The sequence below is a fragment of the Danio rerio genome, chromosome 7 (assembly GCF_049306965.1).
Source record: "Danio rerio strain Tuebingen ecotype United States chromosome 7, GRCz12tu, whole genome shotgun sequence".
Lineage (NCBI taxonomy): Eukaryota > Metazoa > Chordata > Actinopteri > Cypriniformes > Danionidae > Danio > Danio rerio.
The window spans coordinates 41205001-41222880 of NC_133182.1; the positions used below are offsets into that span (position 1 = coordinate 41205001).

General features: G+C 36.8%; 1 protein-coding gene and 2 long non-coding RNA genes across 15 annotated transcripts in view; 1 reads left to right on the plus strand and 2 right to left on the minus strand.

Annotated features, from left to right (window-relative positions):
- The window catches only part of LOC101886339 (uncharacterized), a 44454-nt gene extending 36456 nt beyond the window's left edge, over positions 1-7998 (minus strand). The window contains exons 1-2 of the long non-coding RNA XR_002459152.3: positions 7928-7998; positions 7116-7149 (exon numbers count right to left, since the gene is read on the minus strand). This is a non-coding gene — a long non-coding RNA (uncharacterized lncRNA). The remainder of the gene's footprint in view (positions 1-7115; positions 7150-7927) is intronic.
- shha (sonic hedgehog signaling molecule a) overlaps positions 1-17880 on the plus strand; it is a 139798-nt gene that overhangs the window by 105455 nt on the left and 16463 nt on the right. The window lies entirely within an intron of this gene.
- Positions 1-17880, minus strand: part of LOC137490296 (uncharacterized) — a 131521-nt gene that overhangs the window by 103613 nt on the left and 10028 nt on the right. Inside the window, exon 3 of one of the 2 annotated variants that reach the window (XR_012383458.1) lies at positions 9847-9961. The exons of the other annotated variant lie outside the window; for it this stretch is intronic. This is a non-coding gene — a long non-coding RNA (uncharacterized lncRNA). Of the gene's footprint in view, positions 1-9846; positions 9962-17880 lie in introns of those variants that run through there. 2 annotated transcript variants of the gene reach the window in all.

Genomic DNA, 17880 nt, shown 5'->3' on the forward strand with positions numbered 1-17880 from the left:
GTTAAATCTATTAAGTCAATGACAGTCTTTTGCAGTAAAAGCCTATGGGACAGTTGTTGCTAGGGTGCAGTATCTGGTAGTTAGGGTGTGGCTAGAAAGTTAAAAGCTCTTTAGTTATTGGCAGTTTGGTAGTCTGAGTTAAATGAGCTCAGCCATTAGTCTGTATGACAGTCTGATGCAGAGTTATGAGCTCACAAAGTTTGATCCCATGTTAAGTCAATGAAAGTCTTTTGAATGGAAGTCTATGGGGCAGTTTCTAGGGTCCAAAAGTGGTTGCTAGGGCGTGGCCAGAAAGTTAAAAGCTCATCAGTTATTGGCAGTTAGGTAGTCTGAGTTAAATGAGCCCAGTTAGAAGTCTGTGTGACAGTCTGATGCAGAGTTATGAGGTCACAAAGTTTGGTCCAATGTTAAGTCTATGGGATTTTTCTGATGGTCCCGGGACGTTTTTCGGAAAATCGAAAGTCGGATCAGTCAGAAAAGATATGGCATAATGAGTCAGAATAGTTTGGAGGTCTGGTGTGAGTTTGGTGGTCATAGCTCGAAAGCTCTAGGAGGAGATAGATTTTGAATTTTAGTCTCAGAAGAAGAAGAATAATATATAAAAAAAATAATAAGTTTAAATAGGATTTCAGTAGTCTGGCTTGTTTCTCAAGCCAGCCTAATAATAATAAGTTTAATAGGATAACAGTAGTCTGGCTTGCTACACAAGCCAGCCTAACTAGAACCTAAAGTTTGTTGACGAACTTTGATGTTGGCTTGAGAAAGCCAACGTGACTGCGCCGGGGACTCAAAGGCAGTTGGCAGGAAGCACAGCGGTTGAGAAGTGGTTGCTAGGCGGTTGCTAAGGTGTAGCTAAGGCATTCCTAGGTAGTTGCTAGGGTGTTCTGAGTGGTTTCTAGGCTGTTGCTAGGGTCCACTGGACTGTTAATCGGAAGGCCTCATTTACATTTTTGATCAAATCGAGAGAGAGAGAGAGAGAGAGAGAGAGGACTGATTTGTTCAGGTTGTTTAATGCAGATCACTATAGTATAGTTAGTATTTATAGTATATATTATAATCTGAACAAAATTACATTATAATAAATATCATTTGAAGAAAAATATTAAATTAAAATACTAATGAAACAATAGCACATACATTTAGTTAATTTGTCTTTTATTTAATCAGTCTTATAATTTTTGCAGTTAATATAGAGTACAGTCAATTTACAGTAATTTGCAGCATTATATATATAGTTATAGTTATATAGTTATATACAGTTTACAGGAAGAAAATCGCATTAAATACAATATTATAGGCCGTCTTCATCACGTGGTTAATTCTGACCAATGACGTTGTTCCACCCCACTGGCCACTAACACAATGTTATAATCGTAATATTTAATTGTCATCACCTGGGTGATTTTATTTTTTTTTTTGGTAGAGCATAGGCCAAAAGCTTGGCTTTCATTGTCATTATCACAAGTGAGGAGAAGGCTCTTTTGCGGCACAGAATATTGTTTTGAAAGAAATATCTGAAGTAAACTTATGTTTTTGCCAACATAAAAGGGGGATTAAGAAATAATCCTTATAACCCTAAATATAAATGTGTGTATGTGTTATATATGTATATATGTATATATGTATGTATATATATATACATACATATATACAGTTGAAGTCAGAATTATTAACCCCCTTTTGATTTTTTTTCCCCTTTTTTAAATATTTTCCAAATTATGTTTAACAGAGCAAGGAAATTTTCACTGTATGTCTGATAATATTTTTTCTTCTTGAGAAAGTCTTATTTGTTTTATTTTGGCTAGAATAAAAGCAGTTATTAATTATTTAAAAATTTTTGGGACACAATTATTATCCCCTTTAAGCAATTTTTTTTTGATAGTCTACAGAACAAACCATCGTTATACAATAACTTGCCTAATTACCCTAACCTGCCTAGTTCACCTTATTAACCTAGTTAAGCCTTTAAATGTCACTTTAAGCTGTATAGAAGTGTCTTGAAAAATATCAAGTCAAATATTATTTACTGTCATCATGGCAAAGATAAAATAAAGAAGTTATTAGAAATGAGTTATTAAAACTATTATGCTTAGAAATGTGCTGAAACAATCTTCCCTCCATTAAACAGAAATTGGGGAAAAAATAAACAGGGGAGCTAATAATTCTGACTTCAACTGTATGTATATATATGTATATACACACACTTTATTTTCACTGTTTGTAAGTAATTGTTCTTAACATTTTTGCTTTAAAACATTATAATACTGTTTGGATTTTCCCCCCATAATAATAAATTGTGAACATTGCAATGTAAATTGCAATCCAGATGTTACAGAGAGAAATTGATGCAGCAACAGCAGAGCATATTAAGGGGATATAAAAAATCTTCATACATTGTATGTATATATATATATATATATATTCACTATTTTAAAATACATTTTCTTTGCTGTGTGTTTTTATTGGTTATGATGCTGTTTGGATTTATTTTTGCACAATAAATAAAATGTGATTTAAAAAGTGCAAACATTGTCTTTGTTAGAATTTACACGTGATTACAACGGTATAAAGACGTTCAGGTCCGACCGGACCGAATGGAAAGAAATTGTAGGTTTTGAAGATGGATTATTAGTTTTGTGGCAAGGACATAGCTGTTTTAGAGGGTTAAAATACAGATTAAAAATAAAGTTAGAATGATTTTATATTCAATATGTTTATTGTATAATATACGTGAATGTTCGCATGGCTTTCATTTTCATTATCACAAGTAGAGGAGAAGGCTTTTTCACGGCACAGAATATTCTGTTTTGAAAGAAATATCCGAAGTAAAGTTATGTTTCTGCCAACATCAGAGGCATGTATTTAAAACTCACAGGGTAGCAGACAGAAATGCATGCGGGTCGATTCCGACGCGGATGATTCTGCATCCAGATCAGTTTTATTACGCTTTATGGAGTTCACCCCGAGCATAATATGAATGACTGATGACCAGAATTAAGTTCAACCTCACCTCGATTTTGATCACCGATCTCTCTGCCTCTTAAAGGAACACTAAATAGAGTTGTATCACTTGTATTTGTGTATTTTCGCTGAGAAATTTTAATGTAAACAGCTTCAAATGTTGTAACAAGCACGTCTGAAATGAGCCCGAATTTCTGTCTGTAGAGCAAAAACAGTCAGCCCGGATATCTCCGCCTCTTAAAGGGCCATTACTAAATTACAAAGGGCTCAAAAATGGTTCTCTGGCGCCATCTCGTGGACACTCTGACAAGCTTTAGGTTTGAAATTAGCAAATTTAATATAAAAAAAAATATTTATAGGAAAACTGTTATTTATAATTACACCAAATAAATATGATAATTATCTTCAATTTAAAGCACATCTTTTGGCCAAATTTGAGGATTGTATACTTTTTTATAAGCCCCAAATACTCGATTGTAATATTTACAATTTTTTAATTAAAAAAATTTTTAATTCAAAAACTACAAATCTTATCGGCATGAGGACATACAGCAACCATCTCATGGGCAATAGACAGCTTTTGACCAAATTTGGGGCTTGTAGCATCTAAGCCCTGGGAGGAGAAGCGATTGCTTTTTTTTGGTCAGAAGCCGGAATAATAATAAGAATAATAATAATAATAAGAATAAGTTTAAGTAGCATTACAGTATGTTGGCTTTCTCAAGCCAACATAATAAGTTTAATAGGATAACAGTAGTCTGGCTTGCTACACAAGCCAGCCTAATAACTAGATATTAAAGTTTGAGGACAAACTTTATGGTGGCTTGAAAAGCCGAATCTGAAAGTTTGAAGTGGTTTTAAAGTGTAAATAGCATGTTAGTATGATTTTAGCTTGAGTTAACATATTTCTAGCATGAATTAGCATGTTAGTAGCATGATTCTTACATGAATTAGCATGTTGTTAGCATGATTCTAGCATGAATTAGCATGTTACTAGCATGATTCTAGCATGAATTAGCATGTTGTTAGCATAATTCTAGCATAAATTAGCATGTTACTAGCATGATTCTAGCATGAATTAGCATGTTGTTAGCATGATTCTAGCATGAATTAGCATTTTACTAGGCGGTTGCTAGGGTTTTTTAAGTGGTTGCTAGGTGGTTGCTAAGGTGGTGCAAGGCAGTTGCTAAGGTGGTCTGACTAGTTGCTAGGTGGTTGCTAAGGTGTTGCTAGACGGTTGCTAGGGTGTTTGAGTGGTTGCTAGGTGGTTGCTAAGGTGGTGCTAGGCAGTTGCTAAGGTGTTCTGACTAGTTGCTAAGTGGTTACTAAGGTGTTGCAAGGTGGTCGCTAGGGTATTCTGAGTGGTTGCTAGGTGGTTGCTAAGGTGTTGCTAGGCGGTTGCTAGGGTGTTCTGAGTGGTTGCTAAGGTGTTGCTAGGTGGTTGCTAAGGTGTCCTAAGTGGTTGCTAGGTGGTTGCTAGGGTATTCTGAGTGGTTGCTAAGGCGTTGCTAGGTGGTTTCTAGGGTGTCCTGAGTGGTTGCTAGGTGGTTGCTAAGGTGTTGCTAGGTGGTTGCTAGGGTGTCCTGAGTGGTTGCTAGGTGGTTGCTAAGGTGTTGCTAGGCGGTTGCTAGGGTGTTCTGAGTGATTGCTAAGGTGGTTGCTAAGGTGTTGCTAGGTGGTTGCTAAGGTGTCCTAAGTGGTTGCTAGGTGGTTGCTAAGGTGTTGCTAAGAGGTTGCTAGGGTGTCCTGAGTGGTTGCTAGGTGGTTGCTAAGGTGTTGCTAGGCAGTTGCTAGGGTGTTCTGAGTGGTTGCTAGGTGGTTGCTAAGGTGTTGCTAGGTGGTTGCTAAGGTGTCCTAAGCAGTTGCTAGGTGGTTGCTAAGGTGTTGCTAGGTGGTTGCTAAGGTGTTGCTAGGCGGTTGCTAGGGTGTCCTAAGTGGTTGCTAGGTGGTTGCTAAGGCGTTGCTAGGCGGTTGCTAGGGTGTCCTGAGTGGTTGCTAGGTGGTTGCTAAGGCGTTGCTAGGCAGTTGCTAGGGTGTTCTGAGTGGTTGCTAGGTGGTTGCTAAGGTGTTGCTAGGCGGTTGCTAAGGTGTCCCAAGTGGTTGCTAGGTGGTTGCTAAGGTGTTGCTAGGTGGTTGCTAAGGTATTCTGAGTGGTTGCTAAGGCATTGCTAGGCGGTTGCTAGGGTGTCCTGAGTGGTCGCTAGGCCCTTACTAAGGCATTACTAGGCCGTTGCTAGGTGGTTGCTAGGCGGTTGCTAGGGTAATTTGGGTGGTTGCTAGGCAGTTGCTAGGGTACCCTGGTTGGTTACTAGGCAAGCCTCACATACATGCTTGATAAAACATTTATACTTAGTAAGCATGTCTAGCAAGTTACAGTACTTGGCTAGTCAATATTAGCATGTAGCTAGTCACTGCTAGCATGTGTAGCATATAGGAAGTTCCGTTTGCTAGCATGAGTCAAACGAGCCAATCTCCAAGTCTCTACGATGTTCTGATGCTGAGATATAGCTGTTGATGAATGGTTGCTAGGGTACTCTGTTTTGTTGCTATGGGCGAGGTTACAGAGTGAACTTGAATGTGGTTGGTTGTCTTAGTCAAATGAACCAACCCCCATGTCTCTATGACACTGCTATGCAAAGATATGCATCTTGGCCTATTTCAATGGAAGTCTATGGAATCAATTTGGGGGCGTGGCTTGTGAGCTTTATTATCATATTGAGATGCTCATTGGTTGTCTGAGTCAGATGAGCCATCCCCCAAGTCAATAGGACACTGCTATGCAAAGATATGCATGTAGGCCAGTTATTAACATGAGTCTAGTATGAATTAGCATGTTACTAGCATGATTCAAGTACAAATTAGCATGTCATTAGCATGTTTCCAGTATGAGTTAGCATGTCATTAGCATGATTAGCATATGAGTAGCATGTTGCTAGCATGATTGGCATGTCATTAGCATGTTAGAATTATAAGCATTTGATAGCACAGCTAATTACATTCTATAGGACAGTTGCTAGGGTGCAGTATGTGGTAGTTAGGGGTGTGGCTAGAAAGTTAAAAGGCCATCAGTGATTGGCTGCTGGCTAGACTGAGTTAAATGAGCTTAGCCATTAGTCTCTATGACAGTCTGATGCAGAGTTATGAGCTCACAAAGTTTGATCCCATGTAAAGTCAATGAGTCTTTTGTAATGGAAGTCTACGGGACAGTTGCTAGGGTGCAGTATGTGGTAGTTAGGGGTGTGGCTAGAAAGTTAAAAGCTCATCAGTTATTGGCAGTTTGGTAGTCTGAGTTAAATGAGCTCAGCCATTAGTCTGTATGACAGTCTGATGTAGAGTTATGAGCTCACAAAGTTTGATCCCATGTTAAGTCAATGAGAGTCTTTTGAATGGAAGTCTACGGGACAGTTGCTAGGGTGCCATAAGTGGTTGCTAGGGAGTGGCTAATAAGTCTAAAGGTCATCAGTGATTGGCTGCTGACTAGACTGAGTTGAATGAGGCCTGACTCTAGTCTGTAGGACAGTCTGATGCAGAGTTATGAGCTCACAAAGGTTGACTCAATGTTAAGTCAATGGCAGTCTTTTACAATGGAAGTCTATGGGACAGTTGCTAGGGTGCCAAAAGTGGTTGCTAGGGAGTGGCTAGTAAGTTTAAAGGTCATCAGTTATTGGCTGCTGGCTAGACTGAGTTAAATGAGCCCAGTTAGAAGTCTGTAGGACAGTCTGATGCAGAGTTATGAGGTCACAAAGTTTGACCCAATGTTAAGTCAATGGGAATTTTGGGAATTTTCCGGGTCGTTTTTCGGAAAACCGAAAGTCGGATCAGTCGGAAAGGATATAGCAACCCGAGTCAGACCAGTTTGAAGGTTTGATGAAAGTTTGAAGTATGAAGCTTGAAAAGTTTAGGAGGAGATACACTTTAAAATTAGTCTCAGAAGAATAAGAAGAAGAAGAAGAAGAAGAAGAAGAAGAATAATAATAAGTTTACGTGAGATAACAGTATGTTGGCTTTTCAAGCCACCATAATAAGTTTAAGTGAGATAACAGTATGTTGGCTTTTCAAGCCACCATAATTAAAACATTTAAAATCCCAGGTGTATTTTATTTCATTTGTCTGTATTAATTCAAATTCAGTTTGGATTGAATCTAAGAATTTACCTGTAACATGTACTTATAACCAAAATGAAAGAACCTGAAAGTCAACAAAGCAAAATATCAGTGAACCTTATATGTGCAAAAAAAACTGACTCAAAATCTACATAAAAAGATTTCATTTGCGATAACACCATGTGTAGTTCACTCTATTATCAAGGTTTCATTCAAATAAAACTCCTGATCTCCTAATAGTAAAGAAAGTATTATTTGCTATAATGAATCGAACTGACAATTAGTTTGAAGAATTTTAAGACTGTGGAAGAACAACTCATCTTTATATCTTCATATTAGCTGCCCTTGAGGTTCTTAAAAGTGAATGAATAAATAAATATCAATGACAGTTCAACTCGACTAACGTTACTCGACTTTTTATCGCGCGATAAGTCTCTCGTTAACGCAGCACGTTAATGCTGATAACGGCCCACCACTAATAATAACTTAACGAGTGTGTATTTCCCCTCATACCGAGTTACAAATGCCTCCAATTCACGCGAGTCTAACTTACAACTTAACGTTAACGTTACTTAAAAACCAGCAAAGCTGTTCCACTGAAACTCGGTCACACAGCCTTAATACGTCGGTCAAACTAAAGCTAACATTTGATAACGTCAGTAAAAATATGAAATTAGTTATTAATATGCAAACAAACACAGACGGTCAGGTGTTATGAGCGTTTGAAACACGTTAACGTTAGTGTTCATTAAAGGTAACGTATATCAACCAAACTACACAGTGTCACAAACTTTGAATGCTATCCCTTGTTCAATGCACTGTACAAAGAAAACATTTATATTTCTATTAAATAATTAACATACCTTTCACACTCTCACAGACAAGCTGACGTTTACCGTTAATCCAGTCAGACTCACGCAGGTGCAGAGGGAGTGAGTGGGTGATTGGGACGTCACGTCACTTCCCGCGCACGGCAGTTTAGAAAAATACGGACAAACAACTGTAAATGAACAGATACCGTATTTACTGATGAGGAAAACGCATAAAAAGGTAAAAAATCATTAGGTAAATGCTTGTTTAAATTACATTTAACCACTCATAGCTCAGTTTGATCTTAATGAAATAAAGTCTGATCTTATTAACAATATTAAACGTAATTCACTGCTGTACTTTCCATGGGCACTTCATACAAGACAAAATCATTTTAAATAACGATAAAAAGGTAATAAAGCAGTCTTTTAACTAAAATATTGTTATATGTTTTATTAATCGTACTTACCAGGGAAACAACAGAGGAAGAAATATGTCCCGATGTCCATCAAACGCTGTCTGAGCTGCGATCCCCTTCCCACAATGCAATTCGAAAATGTATATAAACGGAAAAACACCCGTAATACGTGTATACGGAAAAAATCTGTTAAAATATACAGTCATTTAACTGTTATTTTACAGATTTTTTTTACAGTGTAGCAGAGGTGTTGGTTGGAGGCTGTGTAGAGTTTGGGGATGAATTACTCAAATGAAGACTAAGAGTATCAAAGGCAATGCCTAAGATGTATTTCTCATCACTAAAATTTTCATTTGTAAAACACTAAGCTAAAAGTCAGTGAGAAACACATTCAGAGCTTTGGTGGCACCAGTGAAGACAGGCAGTGCCATTCAATCTAGTTTCTGTACTAATATAAAAATACATAATGATGTCTTTTTGGTCAAATCATTATGAAATGTCACATTTATTTGTTTTTTAAGTAGAAATAAAATGTGATGAGCTACAATCTACTTAATCTGTTCTGTACAGTACAGTATATAACAACAACAATAAAAAAAGAGTTGAAAAATGTAGTTATTGCTCAACAGGAATTATTTTTTTAAACAGATGGATATTTTGTATAATTCTGTCTAGACATACAGGGTTTGTTTACACTAGTTAACATTTCATACAAAAATTCATAAATTATTTGCAAAAAAGAATCATTGTGTTTACAGTTGACAACAAAACAGTTTTGCAGTCAAGTTTAACAATAAAATTATGATTTAATTTATATTGATTTATTATGGTATTTATAACTGTAAAGCTCTACTGAAATGTTTAACCTTTATCTCATCCGTACAAAAGTATAATGTATTTATTTAGAAATCCTTTTAAAAATGCAACCATCCTGGGTCTTTATGGAGCTTTAATAGGACTATAAAAGTCCAGATTTTGTTAGAAAGGCAGTAAAATCAAATGCAATTGGCTGACAGATATTTATACAGTACAGTACAGACATCTGTTGTGTAAATCTTGGAAGAATTACCCCAGACTCAAACCAGTGGAATATGATATATGTAAATCAAACACACCTTTAATGAGGTACTTTGTCACAAGTGAAAAGTTAGGTAAACATAATCAGTTTTAACAGCATTGTAAATAAGAAGCATTGCTGGCTTGACAATATGACAATACTCGATCAAATAAAATCCAACAAAACATTGGTAATGTGAAGATTTAGCCTTGAAACTGTCAACAATTTTTTGATGTTCCAATATAAAATGTCATATTTACATTGGTTAGATTTGTCCCATCTTCCTTTTCCATATTAACAACAAAAGCAACAAATCAGTTCTTGAATACAGAATATATATATATATATATATATATATATATATATATATATATATATATATATATATATATATATATATATATATATATATATATATATTATTTGGTCCACAGCAGGTATAAAATGTAGCTATAAAACTAAAAGTTTTTCTTTCTCCATTGTTAATCTCTGCATACCTACCATTTGTGTGAAAGCTTGAAACATGTACGTTTAATTCCAGAATGCTCGATATTATTTTATTCCTGGATCTGCAAGGTCGCCTACGTCTATGAAAGCGTCCTCAACTTCAGCCTGCCAAACAGAAAACACAATGACGGAAACAGCACAAATATTGAACAAATCGTACTTTTGACTCAACAGAGCATGTCATATTTTTGTGTGATGTAATTACTGTGAGCAAAATCCAATACAAAAGCTGTGAAATGTGTGACTTGCTCTCCACTAAAGACCTATATATTACAACAGCACTGGAGTGGAGAAAAATTCAACACATTTGTGAGTGGTGAGTGTTTGTCTGCGCCGGGTCTTTAGTTCTAATGTGGCATGTTGGTGAGGTTTTATGCACCCTCCTGTCATTTATGCTGGATGTGGCGGCTCTCACATGGCTGACTTACTGAAGCATTTTGACTTCATGTTAGTCACGGTGGAAAAGTAAGCACCAAGCAAATCATTCTTTAAGTGTGATTGATTGTTTAAAATGTGACATCATGGAAATCACGGAATCTATAGAAGCCAATGTTTATACATGAACACCCTTAATTATAAAGGTTCTTTATTAGATGGCCACATGAAACCCTGCCCCATCCATGAAACCTTTAAGGATTGTGCATACTCATGGCCATTTTGTCATTGTTAAACTTATTTTGGCAGTTATTCCAAACAGCATACATTTTTGGCTAAGGTTTGAATTTTTTATTAAATGGTAATATTTAAATGATAACATTTCACCCTCATACCTCTGCGATATTTAATGCCATTGCTATTTAAGCAAAATATCATACATTCTTAGTTACAGAGCATGTCTTTGCTGGCAAGCAGAATGACAGAATTGTAAATGTTTTGTTAAAATGAAAAAAATAATTATAAAGACTTGACTTTAATTATTATAAAATAAATTGTTATGAAATTATATAGTTATAATTATGTGGGTGTCGGTATGGAAATGTTTAATCCAAGACTAGTAGCAAAGAAATAATAATAATAATAATAATAATAACAATCTGCTTAACACAGGTGTGGCCAAACTCTGTCCTGGAGTGTCTTGCAAAGTTTAGTTCCAACTCCAATTAGACACAGCTGAACCAGCTAATCAAGCTCTTACTAGGTACACTAGAAACGTTTAGGCAGGTGTGTTGAAGGAAGTTGGAACTAAACTATGAAGGACCGAGTTTGGGCAACCCTGGCTAAACATGTAGTTTTAATAAAATAATTATTAAATAATAGTTTTTTTTTTCCTTAAATAGTGCATTATGTGAACAAACTATCATTTAAAGAGTTTTTAAAGAGAATTTTAAATGAATGAAAGTTTTGGCAATTTTTTCAGGACAGATGCTAGCAAAGAAATTCTATATCAGTTTAAATAAATTAAATTTGATGCTATATGATGGCCTTTTGAATTTCTGCACTCTGTGGATCCAAGTAATTTTATTTTCATATTGGTGCACAAAAGCGTCTTTATAGTGGAAAAGATTTATTCCGATTTTTCAGAATATTCTTTTCAATATATTCATTCAGAGGCTTTTTGAGGAACCAAAATGCTTTCCTATTGTATTGCATCACTTTTGGACTTTTATTTTTCATAATTCATACTTGTATGTTTGCGTTCTTTGACCCCCTTCGATGTCTTTCATATCCCCTCACACCTGTCTGTTTTCTTTGTGATCTCTGGTTTTGTGAGGTTGGTCTTCACGTTTATGGCTTACATTAGTCTACAGTAGAAGTGCTTTAAATCGCCCCACCCCCTTCCAGTCAGACACTGAGTTACAGTCATAAAGATAAAGGTTGAGGTGCTTTCCCGACCTGTGTAGACATACAGATCAAACTGCCTGCCAACATCATGCATACTGCTTTACGTATTAGGAAGTCATTTGGTTTGAGTGATTGAACACCAATCGGTCCCTTGTGATTTAGCTTCACTGCTCATTTTTAGTGGGTCTATAGTGCACCGTTAATAAATACATTTTTCAAGTTAAGTTTATTGGAGTAGGTTTTACAGGACAGTACCATTTCAGTATTTCTACTTCAAAATTATGTTTTATGCAATATATCTTTGTAAGTTACTTTGTGTAATTGTAAATATAACAATTTATATATGATTTTTTCATTTTTCTATTTCGTATTTTTGATTATTTATAGGGGACTTGATGTTTTACACTTCATATCCTGAAGTTGCAGAAAAGTGAAAAGGGGTAACGATTTACTTCAAGGGAGTATTTATAAGATTGTCATGACACCTTTAATAATGGTCATGCCTAACTGAGCCTGGTTCTCTCAAGGTTTCTTCCTTCACTTCATCAATGGTGAAGTTTTGTTCCTTGCCACTGTCAAAACTGCCTTTCTTGCTTTGGGACTTGTGGAGCTGTGCATCAATGGATTGGACAGTGTTTGGACTTTCAGCAGTGAAAAATCACCATGAACTGAACTAAACTGAACTTCAACTGTAAAAACTAGACTGACAACTTCAATGTTAAGCTGCTTTGACACAATCTAATGTAAAAGCATTATATAAATAAACATAAATTGAATTTAATAATATTCATGACATGGCCACTATCATTAAGTGTTATTTGCTCAGTTGTAATTTTATATGTAAGTGTAATGCTGTTTAAGATGTGTTTATCATGACAATTTGACTTAACTTAATACATCACAAGCTGTATTTGTCATGACAACTTGATAATACAAAAACAAGAAAACAGTGTCTTTATCATGACAGCTTAACATTACCAAGACAACATAACTTGTCATAAATCTGTCATAAACATTATGCTATGTTGTTGTTATGTTATTAGTATTGTTTAACTTGTTGATGTCAAGTTGTCATCAAAGACATCTTAAACTATGGCTGTGTCTCATTTCAGAGGCTGTATCCTCTGAAGGAGGTGTGTACACACAGGCCAATTTAACCTACAGTGGACAGATTTTGTCAGCTAGCAACAGTAACAGCTGCCGTTGAACTTCTATTAAGCTTATATTTCCCTTTGGGGTGAGCAGCGGCGCAGTAGGTAGTGCTGTCACCTCATAGCAAGAAGGTCGCTGGTTCAAGCCTCGGCTGGGTCAATTGGCGTTTCTGTGTGGAGTTTGCATGTTCTCCTTGCATTCGAGTGGGTTTCCTCTGAGTGCTCCGGTTTCCCCCACAGTCCAAAGACATGTGGTACAGGTGAATTGGGTAGGCTAAATTGTCGGTAGTGTATGGGTGTGTGTGGATGTTTCCCAGAGATGGGTGGCGGCTGGAAGGGCATCCTCTGGTAAAAAATTGTGCTGTATTAGTTGGCGGTTTATACCGCTGTGGCGACCACAGATTCATAACAGGACTAAGCCGAAAAGAAAATGAATGAATGAATATTCCCTTCGATCCATACATGCACACATAAAACTGTAAAAAATTTACTTTTTTAGTAAGACACTACATGTTTTTACATGTTTGTTTCTTTAACGTGTTCAGATATCGACATGAAATAAACCTAATTCACACATTTTAAACTGTAATCCAGAGCTTTCTTTTAAAAACTTACTGCTATTATCAGTGATCAGAATCCACCAGTTGTGTCCTTCATTATGTGGTAAGCGAAGGATGCATTTTGAGGCTGCAATTGTAGATCTCTTCAAATTTTTCAATAATGAGACAGTCTTCCAATGCATCCTTGGGAGGATGCAACCACTGAAATGAGACACAGCTAATGTCACCTTACCATTTAAAATGACCTAACGAGAAAATGACACTTAGTGACAGTTGTCATAAGTGTGCATAAAATCTCATATTCATAACATGCCAGTCTACACAGCAATATCACCCTGCAGCCTAAGACTATTTACTAACTGAAGCTAAGCAGGGCTGAGCCTGGTCAGTACCTGGATGGGAGACCACATGGGAAAACTAGGTTTCTGGTGGATGGGGTGTTAGTGAGGCCAGCAGGGGGCCCTCAACCTGTGGTCTCTGTGGGTCCTAATGCCCCAGTAGAGTGAAGGGGACACTATACTGTAACGTCAACTGGGGCGTCAGCATCAACGCTTCCTATTCACTTTGAATGGGTGACATCAGGCATTGCCAAACTGCATTGTGGATCCGTCTGCGCCACATCAGAGGCATTGCCCGCTGCAGAAGTTGGGACTAGCTCAACTTTTCAAGCGCCGATGGAAGCGTCAGCCAATCAGATCGCTGTATGCAAATACACCAGCTAGACAGCGGCCTATTGCTGACTGAATTCAATCATTGGCTGACGCTGCTATGACGATGGTGTTAGCCCCAACTTCAGACAAAGCTGAAGCCCCGTGTGAATGGGGCGTAAGTGAGTGCCATCTTTCGGATGAGATGTTAAACCGAGGTTTTGACACTATGTGGTCATTAAAAATCCCATGGTACTTCTCGTAAAGAGTAGGAGTCTAACATCGGTGTCCTGGCCAAATTTCCTCAATCGGCCCTTACCCATCATGGCCTCCTAATCATTTCCAACCACCGTATTGGCTCTATAACTGTCTCTCCACTCCATCAATAGCTGGTGTGTGGTGAGCGCACCGGCGCCGTTGTCCTGTGGCTACCATTGCATCATCCAAGTGGATGCTGCACACTGGTGATGGTGTGGAGAGACACCCTCATAATTGTGAAGCGCTTTGGGTGTATGGCCATACACTATAAATGTGTTATATGAATACACAATACTTACTTATGAACACCACCTTCAAGTGTGTAACCAAAAAGGACATTTTAAACAGTTTGTGCTTACAAGCTCTTTTTTTCAAGTAATTGGAGTTTACATGAAATGCTTAAAAACAGCAAAAAAAAAAAAGAAAAGAAATTGTTGAAGATAATGGTTTGTTTGTATTAAGTTTTGTTAACATAATTTCATGGTTGCCGAGATTTATTTGTGCATGAATTCAGCCAACAAAAATATTAAAACTAAGACAAGTATATATTAAAATAACAGGGGTCTTAGTGTCCTTTCATAAATCCGAATCCTCAAAACTGTCCACATGTGTGATAAATGTTAATAATGCAATGTCTAAAAGAGTTTAGATGATGTGTTGGTGTATCTGCTATAGCTAGCTATCAGCTGTAGACTATAGTGACTCATGCCATAGGCAATATGGGACTGGCCAAACAGGGACTAACAAAATCAAATAAATAGAATACAGAGGAAAAATGTACCACCTCTCAACCTGGTGCAAGCTTTACAAGCATGTGTCATGTGCCTGTCTACTGAACTTCTGCCACATACTAAACCAACTGCCCTTATTAGGCTTTCTGAAGAAGCAATAAGCTGAACGACGAGACACATCAGTATTCAGTGTTTAACACTGAATTGTATATTGCTGTTGGTTAACAGTAGGTTCAAAGTATTTTTTTATTTCCACTTTAAGGACACACCTGGAAGGGCTAGTGCAGGTTTGTCTATCTGTCTATACAGTAATCCCCCCTTCTTGTTCTGGGAAAATTCCACAGATTCGAACCACACCTTTCAAATGTTCTAATATGATACTCATCTACAGGAAACTATTATTTATTAGACTACACTGTAACTAGATAAAGTTGGCTCTCTAAACTAAAAAAAGTCATGTATAACTTATGAATAAAACTATGTGTTTTAGTATACAGAAGTGTTTTCTAGAGATTCAGGATAATTGAGAACATTAAAACTGGCTTTAGATGTTCCATTAAACTGACAAATGTCTTTGCTCTGTATGATTATTAGCAGAATCTAAGCCTTGAACAAATACCTAATATAAAACACACAGAAACATGTCTAAACCATCTCTTAAAGCAAGTTTGTCTGGAGTTTATTGAGCTCTATTAATAGATTTTGGAAAGCTGATTTTGCTTTTGAAGCTACTACAAGACTTTAGAGCCTGTAAAACAAGGTAAGGATGTTAAATAAGCTCACAAATACACTCTTGGACTTTCTCAATCATTTGTTTTAATTTTTTCTTATTTGCTTTTTTGGTTAAAACTATTCTGATTATCACATAAGTATGTTATTGTGCAGCAATGATCCGTTGTTACGCCAAAATAAAACCCCAAACAGTAGTAACAGGACCAAAAGCTCAAGTGTGAAGATTAAAATTATGGTGGAGATTTTAAATAGAAAACCAGCTACAATTTCAGTTCTTTGACACTGGGTTTTCCAAATGGAGCCCTCTTTCAGTCATAGTAAGGGAAGCTGGTCATTCTAATTCTGTGATTTCTAGAAAATAGCATCTTTACAATGTCTCCAACTCAAGTACCCCAAAAAGACTGGACATCCACAAAAAGCAAATGCATGAGAGGACATGATAATGTAGAGAATCTCAATACACGATTAACACTGCGGCTGGATCTGTGTGTTTTGAACATACTGTATGCTGATATATTATGATAATAAAAATGAACAATATAAATATTCTGGGCAATTTAAAACACTGTGAGTAATTATTTATTATTTAAAATGTTAGGAATATTTTTTAAAATATTTTAAGTGTTTTAAGAATATTTAGATTATTGTTTATTAACATTATTACATTATTCTGGCCTACAAAGTTAAACATCCAGTGACTATAATGTAGGCCTCTTGTTAGTCAACTCTGTACAGTAAGGTTCCGTGTTAACATCAGATAATTTAACTAAAGTCAATGTAATGACAGCTACAAAACTTTAGTGTTACCCATTGTACTTTATCTTCATTTTGCAATATAATTAGTTTAAAGCATCTATGTACTCTAAACATGTGAATGCAGTAGAGCTGTACATCAAGTATTTTTAGGTTACTATTTGTTAAAATAATCTTTTAAGTCAATTTGGTGATAATCGTATATGACAAAAATGTATGCAGTAACTCACAACAAGTACGTTTGACACCGTCAGAATGCCAAGTGCACAGTCAATGTAAATGTTTAAGATTTGTACTGAAAGTCTTGCCACTGATTAAATCTCTCATCAGCAGAAAGAATCATAATACTAGACTACTATGAGGAGCACGTTGATTTGACAGAGAACCTGTGTAGTTTTTAGTTTAGTTATGACAGCAAATATAACTCATTTGATTTGGTAAACATTGAGTTTGTTGGTTGTGAGAGATTAGCGATGTCTGTGAGAGACTAGTGATGTCCTGTTAGTGATGTCTGTGAGAGGCAAGTGATGTCCTGTTAGTGATGTCTGTCTGTGAGAGACTAGTGATGTCCTGTGAGAAACTAGTGATGTCTTGTGAGAGACCAGTGAAATCCTGTAAGGGATGTCTGTAAGAGACTAGTGATGTCTCTTGCGAGACTAGTAGTGATGTCCTGTGAGAGACTAGTGATGTCCTAAGAAAGACTAGCGATGTCCTGGGAGAGACTAGTGATAGCCTGTGAGAGATTAGTGATGTCTGTGAGATACTAGTAGTGATGTCCTGTGAGAGACTTGCAGTGATGTCCCATGACAAACTAGTGATGTACTATGAGAGACCAATGATGTCCTGTGAGAGACTAGTGAAAGCCTTTGAGAGACTAGTGATGTCCTGTGAGAAATTAGTAGTGATGTACCGTGACAAACTAGTGATGTCCTATGAGAGACCAATGATGTCCTGTAATGGACTAGTGAAATCCTACTAGAGACTAGTGATGTCCAGTGAGAGACTAGTGATGTCCTGTTGGTGATGTCCTGTAAGAAACTAGTAAAATCCTATGAGAGACTAGTGATGTCCCGTGAGAGACTAGTGAGGTATTGAGAAAAACTAGTAATGTATTGTGAGATTCTAGTGATGTCCTGTGTGAGACTAGTGTTGTTTGTGAGAAACTAGGGATGTGAGACTAGTGTTGTCTTTGAGACACTAGTGATGTCCTGTTAGTGTTGTACCGTGAGAGACTAGTGATGTCCTGTTAGTGTTGTACCGTGAGAGACTAGTGATGTCCTGTTAGTGATGTCCTGTGAGAGACTAGTGTTGTACCATGAAATACTAGTGATGTCCCGTGAGAGACTATAGTTATTTCCAGTGAGAGAATAGTGATGTTCTGTGAGAGACTAAAAGTGATGTCCCATGAGA